The sequence below is a fragment of the Vanessa cardui genome, chromosome 16, assembly GCF_905220365.1.
Source record: "Vanessa cardui chromosome 16, ilVanCard2.1, whole genome shotgun sequence".
NCBI lineage: Eukaryota > Metazoa > Arthropoda > Insecta > Lepidoptera > Nymphalidae > Vanessa > Vanessa cardui.
In genome coordinates this window covers 6,348,222-6,366,947 of record NC_061138.1, presented here as the reverse complement: position 1 = coordinate 6,366,947, position 18,726 = coordinate 6,348,222, and positions in this window count along the sequence as shown.

The window sequence follows — 18,726 nt, the reverse complement described above, 5'->3', positions numbered from 1 at the left end:
AAGACAATCATGTTAAAGAGTTTTATTGACCACCAAAACAAGTTGTCTTAAATGCAAAAAGTGATATGATAAGCAGGTAAAATATCAGTGTTGAAAATATATAATTATTTGTACTCTTAACTTACCGTGTCTGACTAGATTTCATTTAATATTATATAACCATTTTGTTAAAATATTTAGTTCAATTGTATTGAAATTATCAATGTAACTTAGTTTGGTAAGAGTAACTACTGAATTCCTTGCCGTTTATCACGTGTCTGATAAATTTATTATTTAGACGTATACCTTCCATTTTTATCCAGATAGAGAGTATCCACGTTGCTATGAATATTTTCAGTATAAACAGTAACATATGTCACTTTCCGTCCCATCCGATTGATGATCCGTTGCTCAGTGGAAGAAGGACAATAATGCTCTGCAACGTCAACAACTTATTATTATATTATAATATATTAAATATTTAAACAAATAATGAATGACTTACTATTGGCCCGTCCCGGCTTATTTCTGAACTGTTTCACAATTGTAATTCTATTACAACTTATTTACATAAAAACCTTAATAAATTATATTCCTAAACCTTTTTTATGAATCCCTTTGTCTATTAGTGAACACATTTTGAAAATTCTTTCAGTCGTTTTGGAGTTTATCGCGAACATACATACAGACAGACTTTACCGGGGAACTTCGTTTTTTAATATGTAGTGATGACTCTGTTATTTTATATGCACTAGTTATTTTCATTGCTTGACTAGAGATCTCAAGATATAAAGGTATTTTGTAAATATCTTTAAAATAATAAGAATAGTAAAATTTAAATATTGAAAATTTACTTTCTTTAACGTACAGTTTTACAAGTTGTTTGAAAATACAAAGTTCTCCAGAGCTTGCTAGGTGCGAGTGAGTCTTGGTATTGGAAGACTGCTACCACTTTTCACTTGAACTTTCTTAATTGAGCTTCTATTGAGTTCGTATTCAAGTGTTAACTGTGGAAACTTTTTGATCATACATCATACAGTTTCATTTACTGTTTTCACTTGAGATATAAATATAAGTATAAAATTAAAACTCTATTATGTGTATAGGCATTGTTTATCTGTTCAAGTTGGAACTTTGTACAATTAAAGTTGTTTCTACCATAGTAAGTCGGTCATAGCAGCCATTGTTAACTTAGACTAGGCAACTGTAAAGGATATACTAGGTTGTGTGATACTTTTGTGATAACATGCGTAGTCTATATTTCCTCAACTTCATAATGCGATAAGAAGGTCGATTCAACGCGGAAGAGTTCGCGCGTAAAATCGATGGCTTTACGTGCTTTCTGAGGAACGAGAGAGTAGCTAGTCATTTAACGTTTTCGCGCTTCTATTGAAAAATTCCCGACGGAAAAAAAAATGACACCCAATAGTTCAACCCGGGTTTTGATTCAAGGATTTGCGGTTTTAAAGATAGCCTTGATTAACGAGGCAGAAAATATGCAATTACTTATATAACTACTTACTCGTAAAGATCTATCTGAAAAACTTTTATACATACAAAATGTTGTCGTTGTGCTGATCACCGTTGAGGAGTTCCTTCACGTGGAACTAATGAACAATGCATTTATATTAAACATTATTATAAGTCGTCTTGCAACTATTGTCGTTGAGTTGGTTATTTAAATCTTTATTATATATACAGCAGAGCAGAGATGGCCCAGTGGTTAGAACGCGTGCATCTTAACCGATGATTGCGGGTTCAAACCCAGGCAAGCACCGCTGATTCATGTGCTTAATTTGTCTTTATAATTCATCTCGTGCTCAGCGGTGAGGAAACATCGTGAGGAAACCTGCATGTGACAAATTTCATAGAAATTCTGCCACATGTGTATTCCACCAACCCGCATTGGAACAGCGTGGTGGAATATGTTCCAAACCTTCTCCTCAAAGGGAGAGGAGGCCTTCAGCCCAGCAGTGGGAATTTACAGGCTGTTGTTGTTGTTGTTGTTGTTGTTCTTATATATACAAGCGTAACACTTGCTTAATTACTATCAAAAATGTACATCTAGTTCGGAAATACGAGCAAACCCCTCGAACCTGAGAAGAACCGGCTAAAGAAACTGTATTCTAGGTATACTACAATAAACAATTCTATGAATTATGAAAATTTTCATTACGATTCAGTTTCGATGACAATGCATGTTTATAGTAAACTTGACTTTTAAAGACTAGAAGTTCAATAGAAGCTATGTATATTCATCTCATTCTCCTGCCCTTATCCCAATTTTATTTGGGGTCGGGACAGCATGTCTTTTCCTTCCATACTTCTCTGTCAGACGTCATCTCACAAGTAACATTCTTACTAACCAAGCTATGTATGTATGTATATTCATGTTTCTTTAATAATTTTGTTACTAGTAGTCCGTTTTGTAAATGTGTTCCAGTAACTAGAATTTAACTCGTGAATTATTTGTAGTTTAATCTTGTCTAATATAATTATGGTTAATGATAATTTACGACACTCGATATCGTCACAAAGCAAATAGCTTAAAAGCTATAATACAGAACTTTTTTAAATTCAATTTACGTCTTTTTGCTCACAAAAGTTCTGCGTTACACGACTGTTGAAGTAATTTGACTTTTGTCTCTACATTTAACGAATTAATTCTTTACTTATTTTAATATATCTTCTGTATTCAATTGTAGAATTTAAAAGAATCTTTAACGTCCGTTATATTAGCGTATAAGAAAAATATTATTTTGATCAAGATAATAAACGAAAGTATACTTTATATTATTGTATGAAACGTATCATTATACAATAAGACTTACATATAAATCCTGTTTAGTTTATTTTGCCGGTTCTTCTCGCGGTGTTTATTTTCGAACTAGTGTTAAGATTTTTGATATTTAATAAGCAAGCATAACTCGTGTATATGTATACAACAAAAACTGCACAAGACTTTATAAAATAATATACAAACTTAAAAATGTTTTAATATTATATTTATTTCGTAAATATATTTTGTTTTTAACCAAACATTTTGCAATGTTTTTTATTACTACTGAATGGCTATGTTAGTAGAATGTGACCCGTTTTCGAGTCAACAAATAGAATCCGTTATTTTTCACGGAATACATTTCAAGAGTATATTGAATATGAAGCACTTCAACTGCAGAGTTCTGTATTGAATCCGTAGCCTGACAAACGTTGCACTTTTGGGAAAAATGATTTAAGATCAATGTTGTTAAGCATTTCTGTCGAGTCGTTTCACAAAGCGAATAATATTATTAAGGTTTCTTTTATATGAAACAACGATTTGTATTAATGTATGATTTTATGCTCACGATGTTTTATGTAATTTGTGTGACAAGTACTGCTTTTATGAACTTCAAAATAATATATCCCATCTTGTTTATAAATTCAAAGGCGTACCATCTGTGAAAGCATCTGACAAGTTATAATTATGGTAAATATATATCTGAAAACAAGACGTAAAATAAATGTTAAATTAAGTTAAAGGAATTTATGAAGAAAACATTTTCTATGAATAGCAATGGCAATTTGAGGCAGAGAACTCGTTATTAACTTTCCGTCAACGTTTTTAACTGTCGTAACGTTAAAGCTTTAAAATATTTCATTAAATTGTCGTTTATTTTTACTCTTCAAACGTCTAGGTTCTATATTTAATAAAGCTTTTTACTGCAGGCAAAAATGAGAACATCCTGAAAGGTGACGCTTGAGTCGAACACTCGCTGTTCTGTGTATTTTATGTTCACATATTCTACTAATACTCGTTTGAAATATTATGAGATGATAAACATAGTAGTCATATTTTTAATGCACACAAATGATGATACAACCAAGCCTGTACCTTTAGTCAAGCAAGATTTTGGTTTCAAAGTATTGTATAAATATTACAATAAATCTTAAGGATGTTGTATTGTTTTGTTTTGGTTTGAAGGGTGAGAGAGTCACTAGCTTCAGGCTCAAGGATCAAGATCATCAAGATGTACATCTTAGTTCCTAAGATTGGTGCCACATTGGCGACATAAGGAATGGTTAATATTTCCAGGTGGTCCATATGCTCGTACGAGAAACTACACCATAACATATCACCAAATATTAATACTTAGAATTGATTCGTTACAGTTTGAAGAATTTGTAAGTAATATCACTACAGGCACAAGTGCCTGTAGTTAGACTGAGTACTACTTTAATTTCCAGTGTTAATATTTCTTACAGCACCAACCTCCACATGTGGTGATTATTCATCGTCAGTTGGTCAATAAGTCTCTCTGCCTTCTGTTAAACATGACAGAACCATAAAATTATCCCAAAGCGTCATTAAATTTATCGTCGCATAATATTTTTTACTTTAAATATATTATCAGTTACCAAATCACTTAAGGATAAAATAAATAAGATGTCATAATAAATAGGGTTAAATGTTATATACACGTAATATTTAAATAACTTCTATTCGTTTCACTTAAGAATTCTTCGTAGAAAGTTTCAGCTGTTAGCAAACACTAACTTTCCGTCGTCTTACTCGTGTGCAAGTTAGACTAGGTGTGTATTGAATAAAATACTTTACTCGAGGCGGCTTTGTGACTCTCAACAGCACTTGTTTAATTAATCTTCTATTGATACTTTCCACTTTAATGAAATAGGAACTTGCTACTGAATCTGTTGTGACTTTGTATTTATTTTTCGCATAAAAAAGTAAAGTATAGTACGACACAACTTAGATGTCGCATCGGCAAAATTCGTAAAACCGATCACATCCGAATTGAGTACGCTATACCAAATTATCAATATTTTTTTCTCATGCGAATATGATCTTTGCATAAACGTAATAACTTGTAATATCATATGACCTAATATATTCGTCAATTTGACGGGTGGTTTTACATGCACTTGCCTTCTCTGACGCGTGAATCTATAGCGACGAATAGCGTCGAATGGCGCGATAGGGAGCTATTTCTATTGGTTGTGTAAATCGGCAGTAATCGGTTTTAATTTCATTCCATTGCATTTTCCGATGCTACATCTAATTTGTGTCCTACTATAATTGCTTCAATACTTCAAATAATATACTTTTGACGTGATTCCATTTTTAAATTATGTATCTCGTTTTTATTTTTTGTTAAGTGTGAAAATGATAATAATTGATAAAGTAATTCGAATTCACGAAGAACCATAACTACACAAACTATGTGAAACGATTATACACAATATATATCATATACTAAGGTTCATAAAAGAACAGGAAAAATAAGAAAAAAAATGTATTAGTCCTCGTGACTTTTTTCGGTTACAGTGGTCAAGGGATACTTATTTACATAGGTAATATTATTGTGTTCAACACAAATGTGTTCGCAAATACAACTGCACTCTTTATTTCATTGTCTAATGTAGGAGAGGATTGGAGAGTGGGAGATCCGACGACGCAACTAACACCTACTAAGAAGCTATTATTAGTTTACAACAGAGAAAACGTTAATATACCTATAGACATATAATTATTATTTGATAAAAAAGTTTTCAAATTCAATTACAAAATAAAAATTCGTTTTTACAGCAGGCTCTTTTTCACGTATATGGAAAGCTTTTATGGAAGCAAATATCGTTGAAGGATGGGTGGTTGAAATGTTGGAACGTTTTTACTCTAGTCCTCTTAAAACAGAAACGGGTTTATCAATTCTGTTCCAACTACAAATGTATGCAATATACTCAGAATGTTAAACGAATAGCTAAAACTATTTGAATTAGTTAGGCGCTTCTGGATGTGTTTCAGTACTTTTCCATTTCTTAATTACTAGTTGTTAACATTTATATTTATTTATTTATTGTAAACATGGAGTGAGAGTGTGAGAATTTTTTTTAATGTTTTTATTACAGTGCATGCTGAGTTAGCCTATAATTGTAATGTACTTTGCAGCAACATATTCTATATTGTAAAACTTTTACTGTTAAAAAAATTTTAGGTCATTGTACATTATGTTGGCTTCCTATGAAATAAATAAATAAAATATTAAGTATATATATATCTTTACATAGTATAACACAATTAATTAGAGACATAATTACGTTAATTTGTGTAAAAATTCATCTCGTACTAGGCGGTGAAGGAAAACATCTCGAGGAAATCTACATGTGTCTAATTTCATAGCAATATTTCTAGCCGTGGGAAATTTATAGGCTGTTGCTGTCGTGTTGTTGTACGCGTAAATCTTTTAAGCACTGGAAGCAGGAATGGAACATTAACAGGATGCTGGCTATTTATACTAATTGCAATATGTGACTTGTATTGTGTTTAAAGTTGTCCAAAACAACAGCCTATAAATTCCCACTGCTGGGCTAAAGGCCTCCCTCCCTTTGAAGAGAAGGTTTGGAACATATTCCACCACGCTGTTCCAATGCGGGTTGGTGGAATACACATGTGGCAGAATTTCTATGAAGTTTGTCACATGCAGGTTTCCTCACGATGTGTTCCTTCGCCGCTGAGCACGAGATGAATTAAGAACAAATTAAGCACATGAAACAGCGGTGCTTGCCTGGGTTTCAACCCGCAATCATCGGTTAAAATGCATCCGTTCTAATCACTGAGCCATCTCGACTCTCAAGTTGTCCATAACTGTTAATTATAATAATTTTTTCATCGATCAATACCAACTCCACTTTACCTTTGATCGCTCATTCACACTTTCGATTTCATTAAATCAACGTAAAATATTCATGTTCGGGGATTCGTTCAATAAAAAACCTTCGATCATCTAAATCATATAAAAATGTTAATTTTCATACTATGATCTTAATAAAGTTCAAGTAAATTAAACATGTGTTTGTTGTATAAAGTTAGTTCATCTCTATAAAGTACTACTTAGATAATTTGTACTCGACAGACTTCTTGTCGACGCCAAGAAACAAATTGCAAATTTAATAGCCTTTGTCTCTGACACAGCAACTTTTACCGTCGTTAATGCAATCTCATTATACAATTTCCAGAACATATTTATGGATTTGTTGTTTGTTTTTATTTAAATCGTCTGTTGATATTGGTTGTTAATAAGAATGAATTATTACTAAAATCAAATTACAATGAATCTGTCATTGAATGATATTCAAATTAAAATATTTGTGAACTTTTTTATCTGGTCGCATTATACGAATTCGAAGACATCCTTATTTTGCCGGATTGTTTAATATAATTCCTTTTCATACCGGCTTTTAAATATGTCTAAGGTTTATTGACACCGCATGGCAATACAAAAAAAATAATAAAGGTCCAACAAGGTCTCATTTATAATTCAGGTATTTATTTTATCAGACAGGAGGAAAATAATAAAGAAAAAGTTACTCAGCTATTTTAAGTTAAACAAGTTCTGAGTTCTAAAAATTTTTCACTAATATAGTATCTGTAAAGTACTAAAAAAATGTTAAATAGACAAGTTAATATATTCAAATAAAAAAAAAACAAGTTTCAGAACATCAGACCAAAGTTTTTAAAATTGGGAATATTAAAAGTCGAAGCTCCAACTTTCGATCGAAGTACGAAAGTTATTTATATGTAAATATTACTAAATTGCGTTAGAGCTTTTTATGGCTGCGGTTTTGGGTCGCATGTCGTTCAATTTAACTCCGTTTTTAGGACTTCCTCGTACTTTTAACTTCTTTTTGCTTACAAATTTATCACCAAAATTTGACTAAAGTAATTTTTGGTTATGCTTAAAGTTATGATGTTGGCTTAATGTTACTATAAATTATGTATAAGGAAAAATATGATGTCCGTAGACATTTTATTTTTTCATTGATTTTGGTCACGGTTACCACTCTTAAAAGAGACTTATTGTTATTAATAGAGTCTTTCATATTTTAACGTGCACACACAATATGTGCAAACACAAGTATACAGGCTGTTCCCCCGCTCACATGATCCTCCAGGAATGAAAAGACTTTAACACTAGAATCGACGGCTTTTACACCTTTTTAAATATAATTATGAATTAAACAAACTTAGCTTGTGATTTTTTAGGTCTTATTAGTCGACAATTATTCAATGTGTAGAAGATTGGCAATATAAACATTAAATGAAGCGATTTGAAGCGTTATAAAAGTAGTAATATTCCTATATACCTAATACCCTTTAAACAGTAATTCAAAGTGGAAATCTATTAATATCATTTTTTTTAAATAATTAAAATGTCATAAAGATTTCGTTACTAAAGAAAACCAAGAGAAACGTTTTAGTATGGTCATTGCATATCAGTGGTTTGTTGAGAATGAAAAGTGACAATATCCTTATTATCAGTTGCATTTTTTATCGTATATGCACAATGTACATACATGTATACTTTTGTGTACATATATATTGACAGTTTAATAGAGTTAGTTGTCAATAGATTGACATAACAATGAGTTTACTAATTTTGTTTCCAAATATCTAAACTTAAACTATTTCGTAGTAGTACCTAGTAGTTGTAACTAAAACTTTTCAACTAATAATGAACAGTATTTTCAAGTTTCCTAACCTAGGTCAGCTCGAACGTCGATACACAAGTCAAGTTTATTTTAAACGAAACTTTCGTATTGACTGGCTTATCTGAACCGTTGAAATCTTAGTTAAAACTCGCTGGGGTCGGATTTCCGACGCGATACGGTCGCTCGCATCGGGCCAATGATCTTCCGCACGTGAAGTCAAACGAAAAAACAACTTAATATAAAATGACTTTGGACGAATGTAAGGATATTTTTTATATATTCGATATAAAGTATGAAGGAAATTGTTTTTTGTTACTAAGTTAATACTTGTACAATTCTTTGTCATTTAGCTTACAAATTGCGTTAGGATAAGTACCATCAACTCATCATCATAATATTCAGATGGCAAGGAGCAATACTTAGGTGCAAGCGAAATATCCATCCATTTATTTGGTCTAAATTGTTGGCGCATTTACGATGTAAGGGATAGTCATATTTTCTTAAAGTGTCAGTATTTATGTGTTAAAAACCTTCTAAAATCCTAAATCTCTAAACCAAAATCGTGGTCTCAAACCCAAGCAACACAACTGAATTTTAATGAGTTTTTTTTTTAATAATTATATAATTCACCTTATACTCGGTGGTGTAGAAAAACATAATTAGGAAACTTTTATTTTTAATTTAAATTCTGTATTATGAAGATATAGATGATTCATAGCTTACCTCACATCTGTAAGAACACTTTAAATGCCGTAATAACATCTACAACAACATTAAAATATGTTGCTTGTCAAATCTTTGTATAACAATAAATTCCTGAAATAATAATTTTCTAGATACATTTTCGAATTTTTACCAATACTATAATAGGTTCTGATATTTTCGCTTTTAATTCTAATAAAGGTAACATGACATTTACAACATACTAGATGTAATGTAATAATGTATGTAATGTCCCTTTTATATGCGGTATAGAAAATAGTATTTTTTTATTTACATACCTTAACTTACTTTAACTTATTGAGTATATTACATATATTGAAACCGTGTGTTTGAAATTATAATTCATTTCAGTTTTCACAATACATTGATAATCTACTTAACTTAGTATCTGGATATATTAATTAATTCCTTCACATTTAAATAATGAGCTAATATTTTTTTTTATTTTGACTAAGTCAAAATAAATAATAATTGACTCTGCTCAAGAAAATAAGCAAGCCAAGATACACGAAGTACGACATAAATCATCAAAGTACAAACGTAGAAGAATAATATATCTATATTTGTATTATTAGAAAAGTTAGTGCAACTTTCCGAACGTCATTACGTCAAGCCGTCAAATTGGTTTTAAATTATTCTCTTTTGGCGGGAAACAGCGCGGAAATCGAGCGTATTCATGTTTGTGGTAATATTCAAAAAAAGAAAGTAATAAAAGTATCTTGCTATTAATTAATACATTTATTAAATTTATTAAAAGTTAATGCGGGTCAAACACATAACGTTTGGTCAATAGAACGGTCAGCAGCCGGGCATTTGTATCATATATAATATGAAACGCGATTCTAGTCGTAATAATGTTGTCTTAGTTTGTCTTCGTATATTGTTTTTCCCAACTTAAGATTGTGTTTATTCTTGTACTCATGACAAGGAGAGGCATACATATGATTTGGCAGACATTTTCTATACTAATATTATGAATGCGAAAGTTACTCCTTCCGTCTGTTTGCTTTTTCACACGTAGACCATTGAACTGAATAAAATGAAATTTGATATGAAGCAAGCTTGAACTCCAAGAAAGTAATATACGCTAAATTTTTTTTTATCGTTTTAAAATAACCTTTTTTAATGCTCATCTTCCTGCTAGTTTATTTTATAAGGATTTTAATTTAGGTATGGATCTTATTTATATCAGTATTGAGAAGACTAGAATTTAGATCAGTATTTAGAATATCATTTAGAAGACTCTTTTATTGGATAAAAATAAAAAAAGGCAACGTTGCGTTAATCTGAATTCATCCGCAATTATTTTTTCCGTAAATGTCCGTAAAGTCGATATTGGCACGGCTTGTAATTTGCTAAAAGGGCTTTTTGTGTTTTTTTTTTTTTTAATTTCGTAATCTTACCAGTCCTTTAATGTATACGATTTCGTACTTATTTTAGAATAAATTCGAAGTTTAAATAGTTAAATTTTAATCTATATTACTCCTGGACGCTAAATATGAAATAAAATTTCTTATAAAAACGTTTTATTATTCACTTTAATTTGAGATATTATAATAGATTTTCTTTATCATTATCGTTAATGCACTGTTATCTATAAATCTGTAATCTATTGTTAGGATCTAAGATATGGATTCTGTTTAAAGTATATTGACCTATTAATCTTTAACATCATATTATAATAAGGCATAGGGCAGGGCTGACACAAATTTATTAATATTTATAAAGCGATATACATAATTATGTATATATCTGAAGCGTTATCACCATAATTTAATGTAGATTGTGTTGTCTCAAAGCGGTATTGTTTACATTAACAAGTAAAAATATGTATACACCGAGAACGGTTTTAGAGATTATATAAACGTGGGCTGTTTTATAAATATTTTTATTGCTGATTACAAATAGAATGATCACAGTGGCGGGCAATTGGAGAGGCTAATGTCCAGCAGTGGACGAACGATGGGCTGTTGATAAAATAGTTTGACATTTTTTTTAGTTGTTTTTTTTTTTTAAAAAACATTAAGATATAACAGATAAGAAGGTCTTTTCGTTTTATGCTTTGTTCATGATTTGGTGGCGTTCGGAAGTAATCTTCAGCTCAAGGTAGGCCAGAATTATCCTTAGGGCTATGTAAAACAAAATTCATGACTATACTTCATTCATGGGAGGGCCAGGATGCAGCCTTTTTTGTCTCATCAGATCGGGATCGGAATTTACCCTACTTGATCGTCTTCATCTGGACCATGAAGATTTTGAAAAAAGAGGTTACAGTCATCACAGACAGACGTCTTTCTGTAGCTTTACGTAAAGGTATCTTCCAATTTCAAAGTATGATAGCAATCAAGAAAGAAATCCTAGTAATGTCACAATTTTCAAATTATTGCTAGTCGAGTTAATCAACGTATATTCTCAACCCTATTTATGTAAAGCGATACTTAAAAGTCAAATCAGTTCCACGACATGAAAGTACCATACGAGTATGTATGAACACCACAAACTGGCATTCAAACTTCGCGTGACTTACTTTATATTTAAAATTTCTTTTCTACAAAGACATAAAAGTTTTAAGAGCAGTTCGTGTTTGTAACAAGTTGTTCGTTGCCAGTATTAAGTCATTAGGTTAATTACTTCATTTCAATTCGTTAAAAAACAATTTAACGAATATTTTCTTTGAAATGAACGCTTGAAGATTCATTTATACGCAGCTGTTGTAGTGATACATAAATTTCTTAGAAAATATTTCAGTTTGTGATTTTTTAATTAATTTTTCTTGCTAGTTAATTCAGATATTTTAGCCTGTTTTATTTTGCCCTTGTAATAACGACTTGTGTAAGTATATAACAATAACCCTTAAAGTATTTTTTACGTACATATTTTTGAAATTTAAAGTAAAAATTCAATTATGCTTGTTGTTTTGATATATTGTGGAGTTTTTGTATTAGACTGTTACGTTTGTTAATACAAATGACCATATTACGAACATTTTTAATGACTTATATAATTTTATAATTACGGAGTTTCTTGGCGATTTTCGATTCAAACGGTAGCTTTGTTTTAATCTTTAAGAATGAAGAATGATGACAGATATTAAAAAAAAATTAAATTAATTTGATTGATACATTTTTTGATAATTCTTTTAAATTCTTAAAAAAATATATTAAATAAGATATTGATAATACACACGGAATTCAGTTAATATATATAAAACTGTTACCAAATAGTATACAAAGATAACATTCAGTGTGGATTGCCCCTAATGTGTTCCGGTGGACTGGAGGTCAACACCGGATGGCGTTTAAGTAATGTTTGTTCGTACTAAAAGCATCAACGTGTTCCTTACATAACCTTAGCTTATTTGTCTTCTAACATATTATTGCGTTTGCCTCCTTGTCATTAATCATTGTGAATAGTTATTTTTACTTTTATTAAAAATAATGGTAGCGACATAATGGAACAACTATATTTGTCACTAGTTTTGCTTTTATCCTTATTAAAGTAGAGCTGAGTTCTCAATTTAGTTATGTGTTTTTTTAAGACTATGTTTTTCTAAAATCTGGACTTTTCACTACACTGATAGTAGTAAATACTTTAAATTAAAAAAAAACAACAAACAGGGATTGAAAAGAGACAGTTTGATTTTTTATCTTTCATTAAATTTTAAGACGATTAATTTATAAAAAAAGGTTTGTTTTATACAGACGCTTATTAGAATAACAATTTGTAAATTTTTTTGTAGGAATATAATTATTGTCTCCAAAAGAGGTACCTGTGTTTTTTAAATAATATTTTTATATTCACATTAGGCTTTTTGTTTTAATTAGTTATTTCATACGCTTAAGCACTTTCAATCGCTAAAATAAGCATATGGCCTTGACCCAAAGCTGCAGTCAAAATTGCTGTACGACCAAAACTGTTCAAAGGTCAATAATCGTCTTGAAACTTGGCATCTACGTATATATACGTATTTGTACGAGAAAATTCATTTAAATTCTAATTCACTTTCAATACTTTCTGACTTAAGAGATTACAGGAAAAATATCTTAATATTATTATTACGGTATACTTCGTGAGATAAACAAGAGTATTGTGTGTTTTGTTTCGAAATAAAAATTTCTTCGAACACCGTGATACTATATATCGATTAGGTATCTCAGCTTTCTACGACCGGCGTACTTTCAAAGATTGCTTCCGACTCCGTGTTATGAGCGAAGGCGTATTATAACACATCGTTTATATTTTTTTACATTCCATACTCTAGGTGAGACTAATACGCCGCAGGGACTAGGGGGGTCCCAGTACCCCGGGAACCCCCCTAGGTGTTGGAGGCCCGCATAGGTGGGCCGACCGTCAGCGTCACAGTGGGCGTCACGGTAGCATGCGTAAGCCCGTGGCATCCATCGGAAGACGGAGAGGGTACCGTTGGTTTTTTTTAGGTGAGACTATTACGACTATAAGATTGATGACAGATGGCTGCTGAATAACGATATCAAGTATTATGTAATATTAAACGAGGAACTGGACGCAGATCCTGACGTCACATGCGACTCAATATCAGAAGGTAACATGCATTTCATGTGACATTTCATTTAACAATTAAAGAATTCAATACATGGATAAAAAAATAGGTCATAAGTCGAAAGTTACTTTATTCTTCATAATTTTTCTCATAAATGTATATCTTTAATTTCATGCTTGTTTGTCAATTTGCGTGTGTAACTCGCCCGTGTCGTGTTCTGAGGGTATGTGGTTAACGTTTTGCTAATAACATATTATTTACCACGAATGCGAGCTAGTATTTATGGGTCACTGTATGCGCCAGATTATTACAAATAAGGTGATAATAGCAACACTAAAATATGATTATACCATTACAAACGATTACACATTTACATAACTAAATACACACACACACATACACATAGTTAAATAATAAGTAAATATTTGATAATTATTTATACGACTGACGCTTTTGGTATAGACCACAGAATTGGTGTCGATCCTTTAATTCTCTGAAATTCCATTGAAGGAAATCTAGCTTAAAAGTTTGTAAGGCATACCTTAAAGTTTAAATCTGCTTCACCTGGCTCCGAATTTTTGATATTTAATCAGTTAATAGATAAGTGTTAACGCTAGTTTTGCTTATGTTTTTTTAGTGTAAGATGATTTTACCATTGAGACTAATAACATTGTTGAATTTATTTATAAGCTATAGATATTTTCATTTTAGATTTGTAGTTATTTTATATATTATGAATTATTTGGATTGACATGCGTTGTTTTATAAAAACAATCAAATAAAAAAAAAACAAATCTTGAAATGTGATTATGAAGTGTTATTATTTTTTTAATAATATGAGGTCTGTGTAGGGTTGTCTGGGAAGGTACTAGCTAGTGTAACTAGTGTAACTAGCTAGTGTAACTGAAGCCATAAGGGACATAATATCTTAGTTCCTAAGGTTGGAATGGTATCATTAATATGTCTTACGGCGCTAACGTCTATGTTTTATGGTAACCACTTAACTTGAAGGGCCCAGTAGCCCGTCTCACTAAATCATAAAAATTACATAAAATAAAATATACGTACCAATTATCAATAATATACTATAGATATATGATAATAATCAAATAGATATTGAATGGACGAACTCGTGGTATGGTGGCAATGCTAACCGCTAATAAATAAAAATCAAAGAATAAAAGTCTGTTTGACGGCGTAAAAGTTTAGATGAAGTGATTATCTTCCAAATAATTGTCTCTCTATTACCCATTGTCGTGTAATGTGTTGTGCAATAAAGTATTTTAAATAAAAATAAAATAAATAAATAAATATAATTTTACACAAGTATTAATATATTGAAGTCTACCAAGGAAGTTTTCTGGTCAAATTTATTTATAAGAAGTTTAATTTTAATTAACTAAGCATTAGCGACTTTGTTTTATACTATGTAAATATTATAAAGAACCTTACTTTAAATTAAAAAAAAAGGCTAAAATTGCAGGAGCATTTTAACGTCAAGACATTTACGTTCTAAAAGTTAACACTCCAATCATTAGTGTTGGAGAACCGAGAGGCATTAAGAGGCCATTGTTAATGGTTAGTTTCGTGGCGCACGCAATTTCAATGAAAAACGTGAAAAGGCAAAAGTAAAACTCAAGCTCATCGAAGGTGTTCGTAACTTATTATTTAATACAAATTTATTTTTATTTATTTTATTTAAGCCCAGGAATAATAGTTCATTCTTAACCAAAGATTGCGTATTCAAACCTCGACTGAATCATTGATCAAATAATTTTAATGTTCTAAATTAGATTAAATCTCTTGTTTCGAAGTGAAGGAATACATGGTGATGATATCTGCATATGTTGGATCAAATGTTTGATTGATTTTGTATTGCAAAGCTAGTTGGTCCAGCGTTGCATGGCATTAAATGAATGAATGAAATTATTTCTTTAAAATCATACAAAAACGATAAGTAAAGGTAAATGAAAATTGCTATTTGAGTATTATTCTACATCGTTGCTCCACTGTGGATTGTCGAACATGTACGTCTCAGAATTTCGTCCGTACATTCGGATTTTTTTCACTGAATTTTCCTTTATTCCTTTGAGGTAGGTACCCAGGTGGTTTCGTGTATTTTTCTTTGACGAACAATATACCATTTTTCAGGAAATCACGAAAAAAACGTGTTTATTCATTTGTCATCGATGAATGATTTTCATAGATTTTGTTTTGTATTTCAACATCAAAAATGATTTCTAATATTCAAATTGGGTTGTATTTAAGATAATTTAGAATCGTGTATCTTCACATTTCAGATTTCAAATTTCAGCTACTATACCATTTCATCTAACTATTAAGTTCCTTATTGAACGTTCGTAAAATTTAAATGGTAAATTAATTTATAGAGGGCATATACATAAATACGTATATTATGATTTCTAGTAAAACTAATTCGTAATAATTTTCAATATGCAGGAAAAAATTAAGTGAAGCGTGACCCCATAATTGTATCGGGAGGAATAATTTTTAAACGTTCTAAGTGATCGCGTGTCACTTTTTAAACTTTTACATATTTACATAAATACTCGATTATCACTCGCTGCTTGTCATCATTAGTGAGTACTTAATTGTAATTAGATTTACATAATAGACCAATAAATAATATTTAGGTGTAACCAATTACTTTGTACATTTATTGGGCTCGACACTAACTTCAGTTATTTGCATACATTACGTACGTATTAAATATAAAACTTTTTAATAAATTGAATTATATTTTAATTGTAAGTAAATTTTCTATTAATTTTGGCATGAGTTGCTAAATGTTTTAAATGCAAATATTTTGAGTCTTTAAGATATTCAAATTAATTCAAAATCAATTTTTAGTTTTAGCTTAATTCAAAACATCTTGATTAAAATATTTTTTTAACACATCTAGTTATGATTGCTCTCTGTTGTCTTAGTTTTACACAATTGATTTGTTTTTGTTAGACCTCCTAAGATTTCTATATACTTTCTATAGGTCTGTTTTGTAACACATTTAAATTGACCTATTAATTTTTCCATAAATTAATACTTATTATTCTTGTGAGAATTTTCGAAACTATTGAAACTATTACTACATATTGTTAAAGAAATATTCGAAAAGATGTTTTGGATACCAAAAAAAAATTAATTGGTATGTTAAAATAAAATATGACCTTTTTACTAAATGAATTAGGATTTTTACTTTTATGGATCTTCGTACACATACATTGTAATCAAACATTGTTTAACAAGGAACTCTCAAAATGTTTGGCCATTAAGTTGTTTTTCCATCCGATACGTGACTTCGATGTGAAAATAGTGATCTTTATGAATATGTTGAGGAATCGGAACAGCTTAAGTCAATAAAACACACACGTAACCACGGACAACAACAACAACAACAACAGCAGCCTGTAAATTCCCACTGCTGGGCTAAAGGCCTCCTCTCCCTTTGAGGAGAAGGTTTGGAACATATTCCACCACGCTGTTCCAATGCGGGTTGGTGGAATACACATGTGGCAGAATTTCTATGAAATTTGTCACATGCAGGTTTCCTCACGATGTTTTCCTTCACCGCTGAGCACGAGATGAATTATAATGACAAATTAAGCACATGAATCAGCGGTGCTTGCCTGGATTTGAACCCGCAATCATCGGTTAAGATGCACGCGTTCTAACCACTGGGCCATCTCGACTCATAACGTAACCGTAACCGCGGAAGTGGCTAATATTTTGAGTGACGCATGAAATGGACTCTGTTAGGCCTAGTTCATTAATTGAGTGCTCTTTTATTATGATACTCTTCATCAAAGTACGCCGCACGTACAAATGTTAATTAGCCGGTTCTCTCATTAATCATAAGTGCGTAAAAGCTGGGTGTAAACTTTGATTAATGTCGGTTTATGTTCGACGTTTAACATTGATTAACTTTCTAATCTGAAGTTGACTTTATCAATAACATTTTTGGAATCGGTATATCTCTATACTGGTGACAAAAACTCACAAGCTGAACCTGCGGTTTTACACCCGCGATATTTTTAAACTTTACCCTCAGGACTCCAACTGTCACCCCCTAATTTACTACCTGGGGGCGAATTTAAAAATGCCTATTTACTTTCCTACAACTCAAGCAAAAACCTAAATGTTATCTAAATCGGTTTATCGGTGTAAGCGACAGTATTACTTTCACATTTATAATATTGGTTTAGACTAGTATATAGATGTATTTATATGTATTTATTGTTATGTATTTATATTTCCTTATAAGACGAAATATACTTTATTCGAGTAGGTTCATGTATTAAATTGATATATGTTAGCCAATCCATACTAAATGTCTGTCTCGCTTTTACAACAAAACTATTGTGCCGATTCAAATGAAATTTGGTACGCAAATAGTTTAGAGCATGGGGAATAGGCTACTTTTTAATTGGAAAATAGTTTTGTAAACAAAGAGGTTTTACATCAATGTTATATTTTAAGTAAATTTGTAAATATATTCATATTTTCTACGCGAGCAAAGCCGCGGGTAACAACTAGTAAAAAAAATCTTACTTAATATAAATGTTACAAAAAATAAAACAATATATTTCATAATTCAATCTCTAATATTTAATATAACTTTCCTTCAGGTTTCTGCTTAATTAGAAGAAACATACGTCATCATTGTACTTCAGACAAAGAAGTCACGGTGTTATAGATTACCGTATGCTATTCTTCTGAACAGATATTCCATATTTCACATATGTAGACATCAACCAACTCGTTTTTACCTTGCAAAAATATCACGTGGCGCAGTTCGTCGGGTATTTTTCAAAGATTCCCGACGGGAACAAAATAAGATCAAAAACCGGTTTATTTCCTGGAAAGCACCAGTGACATATTCAAGTGCTAAAATTGTGTTTACAATTCATCACATCGGCTCGGTGAAGGAAAACGCTGTGAGGTTACCTACACGTGCAATATCTAAGACATGTAACACATTTCATCAGTTTTGAATACGATTATTT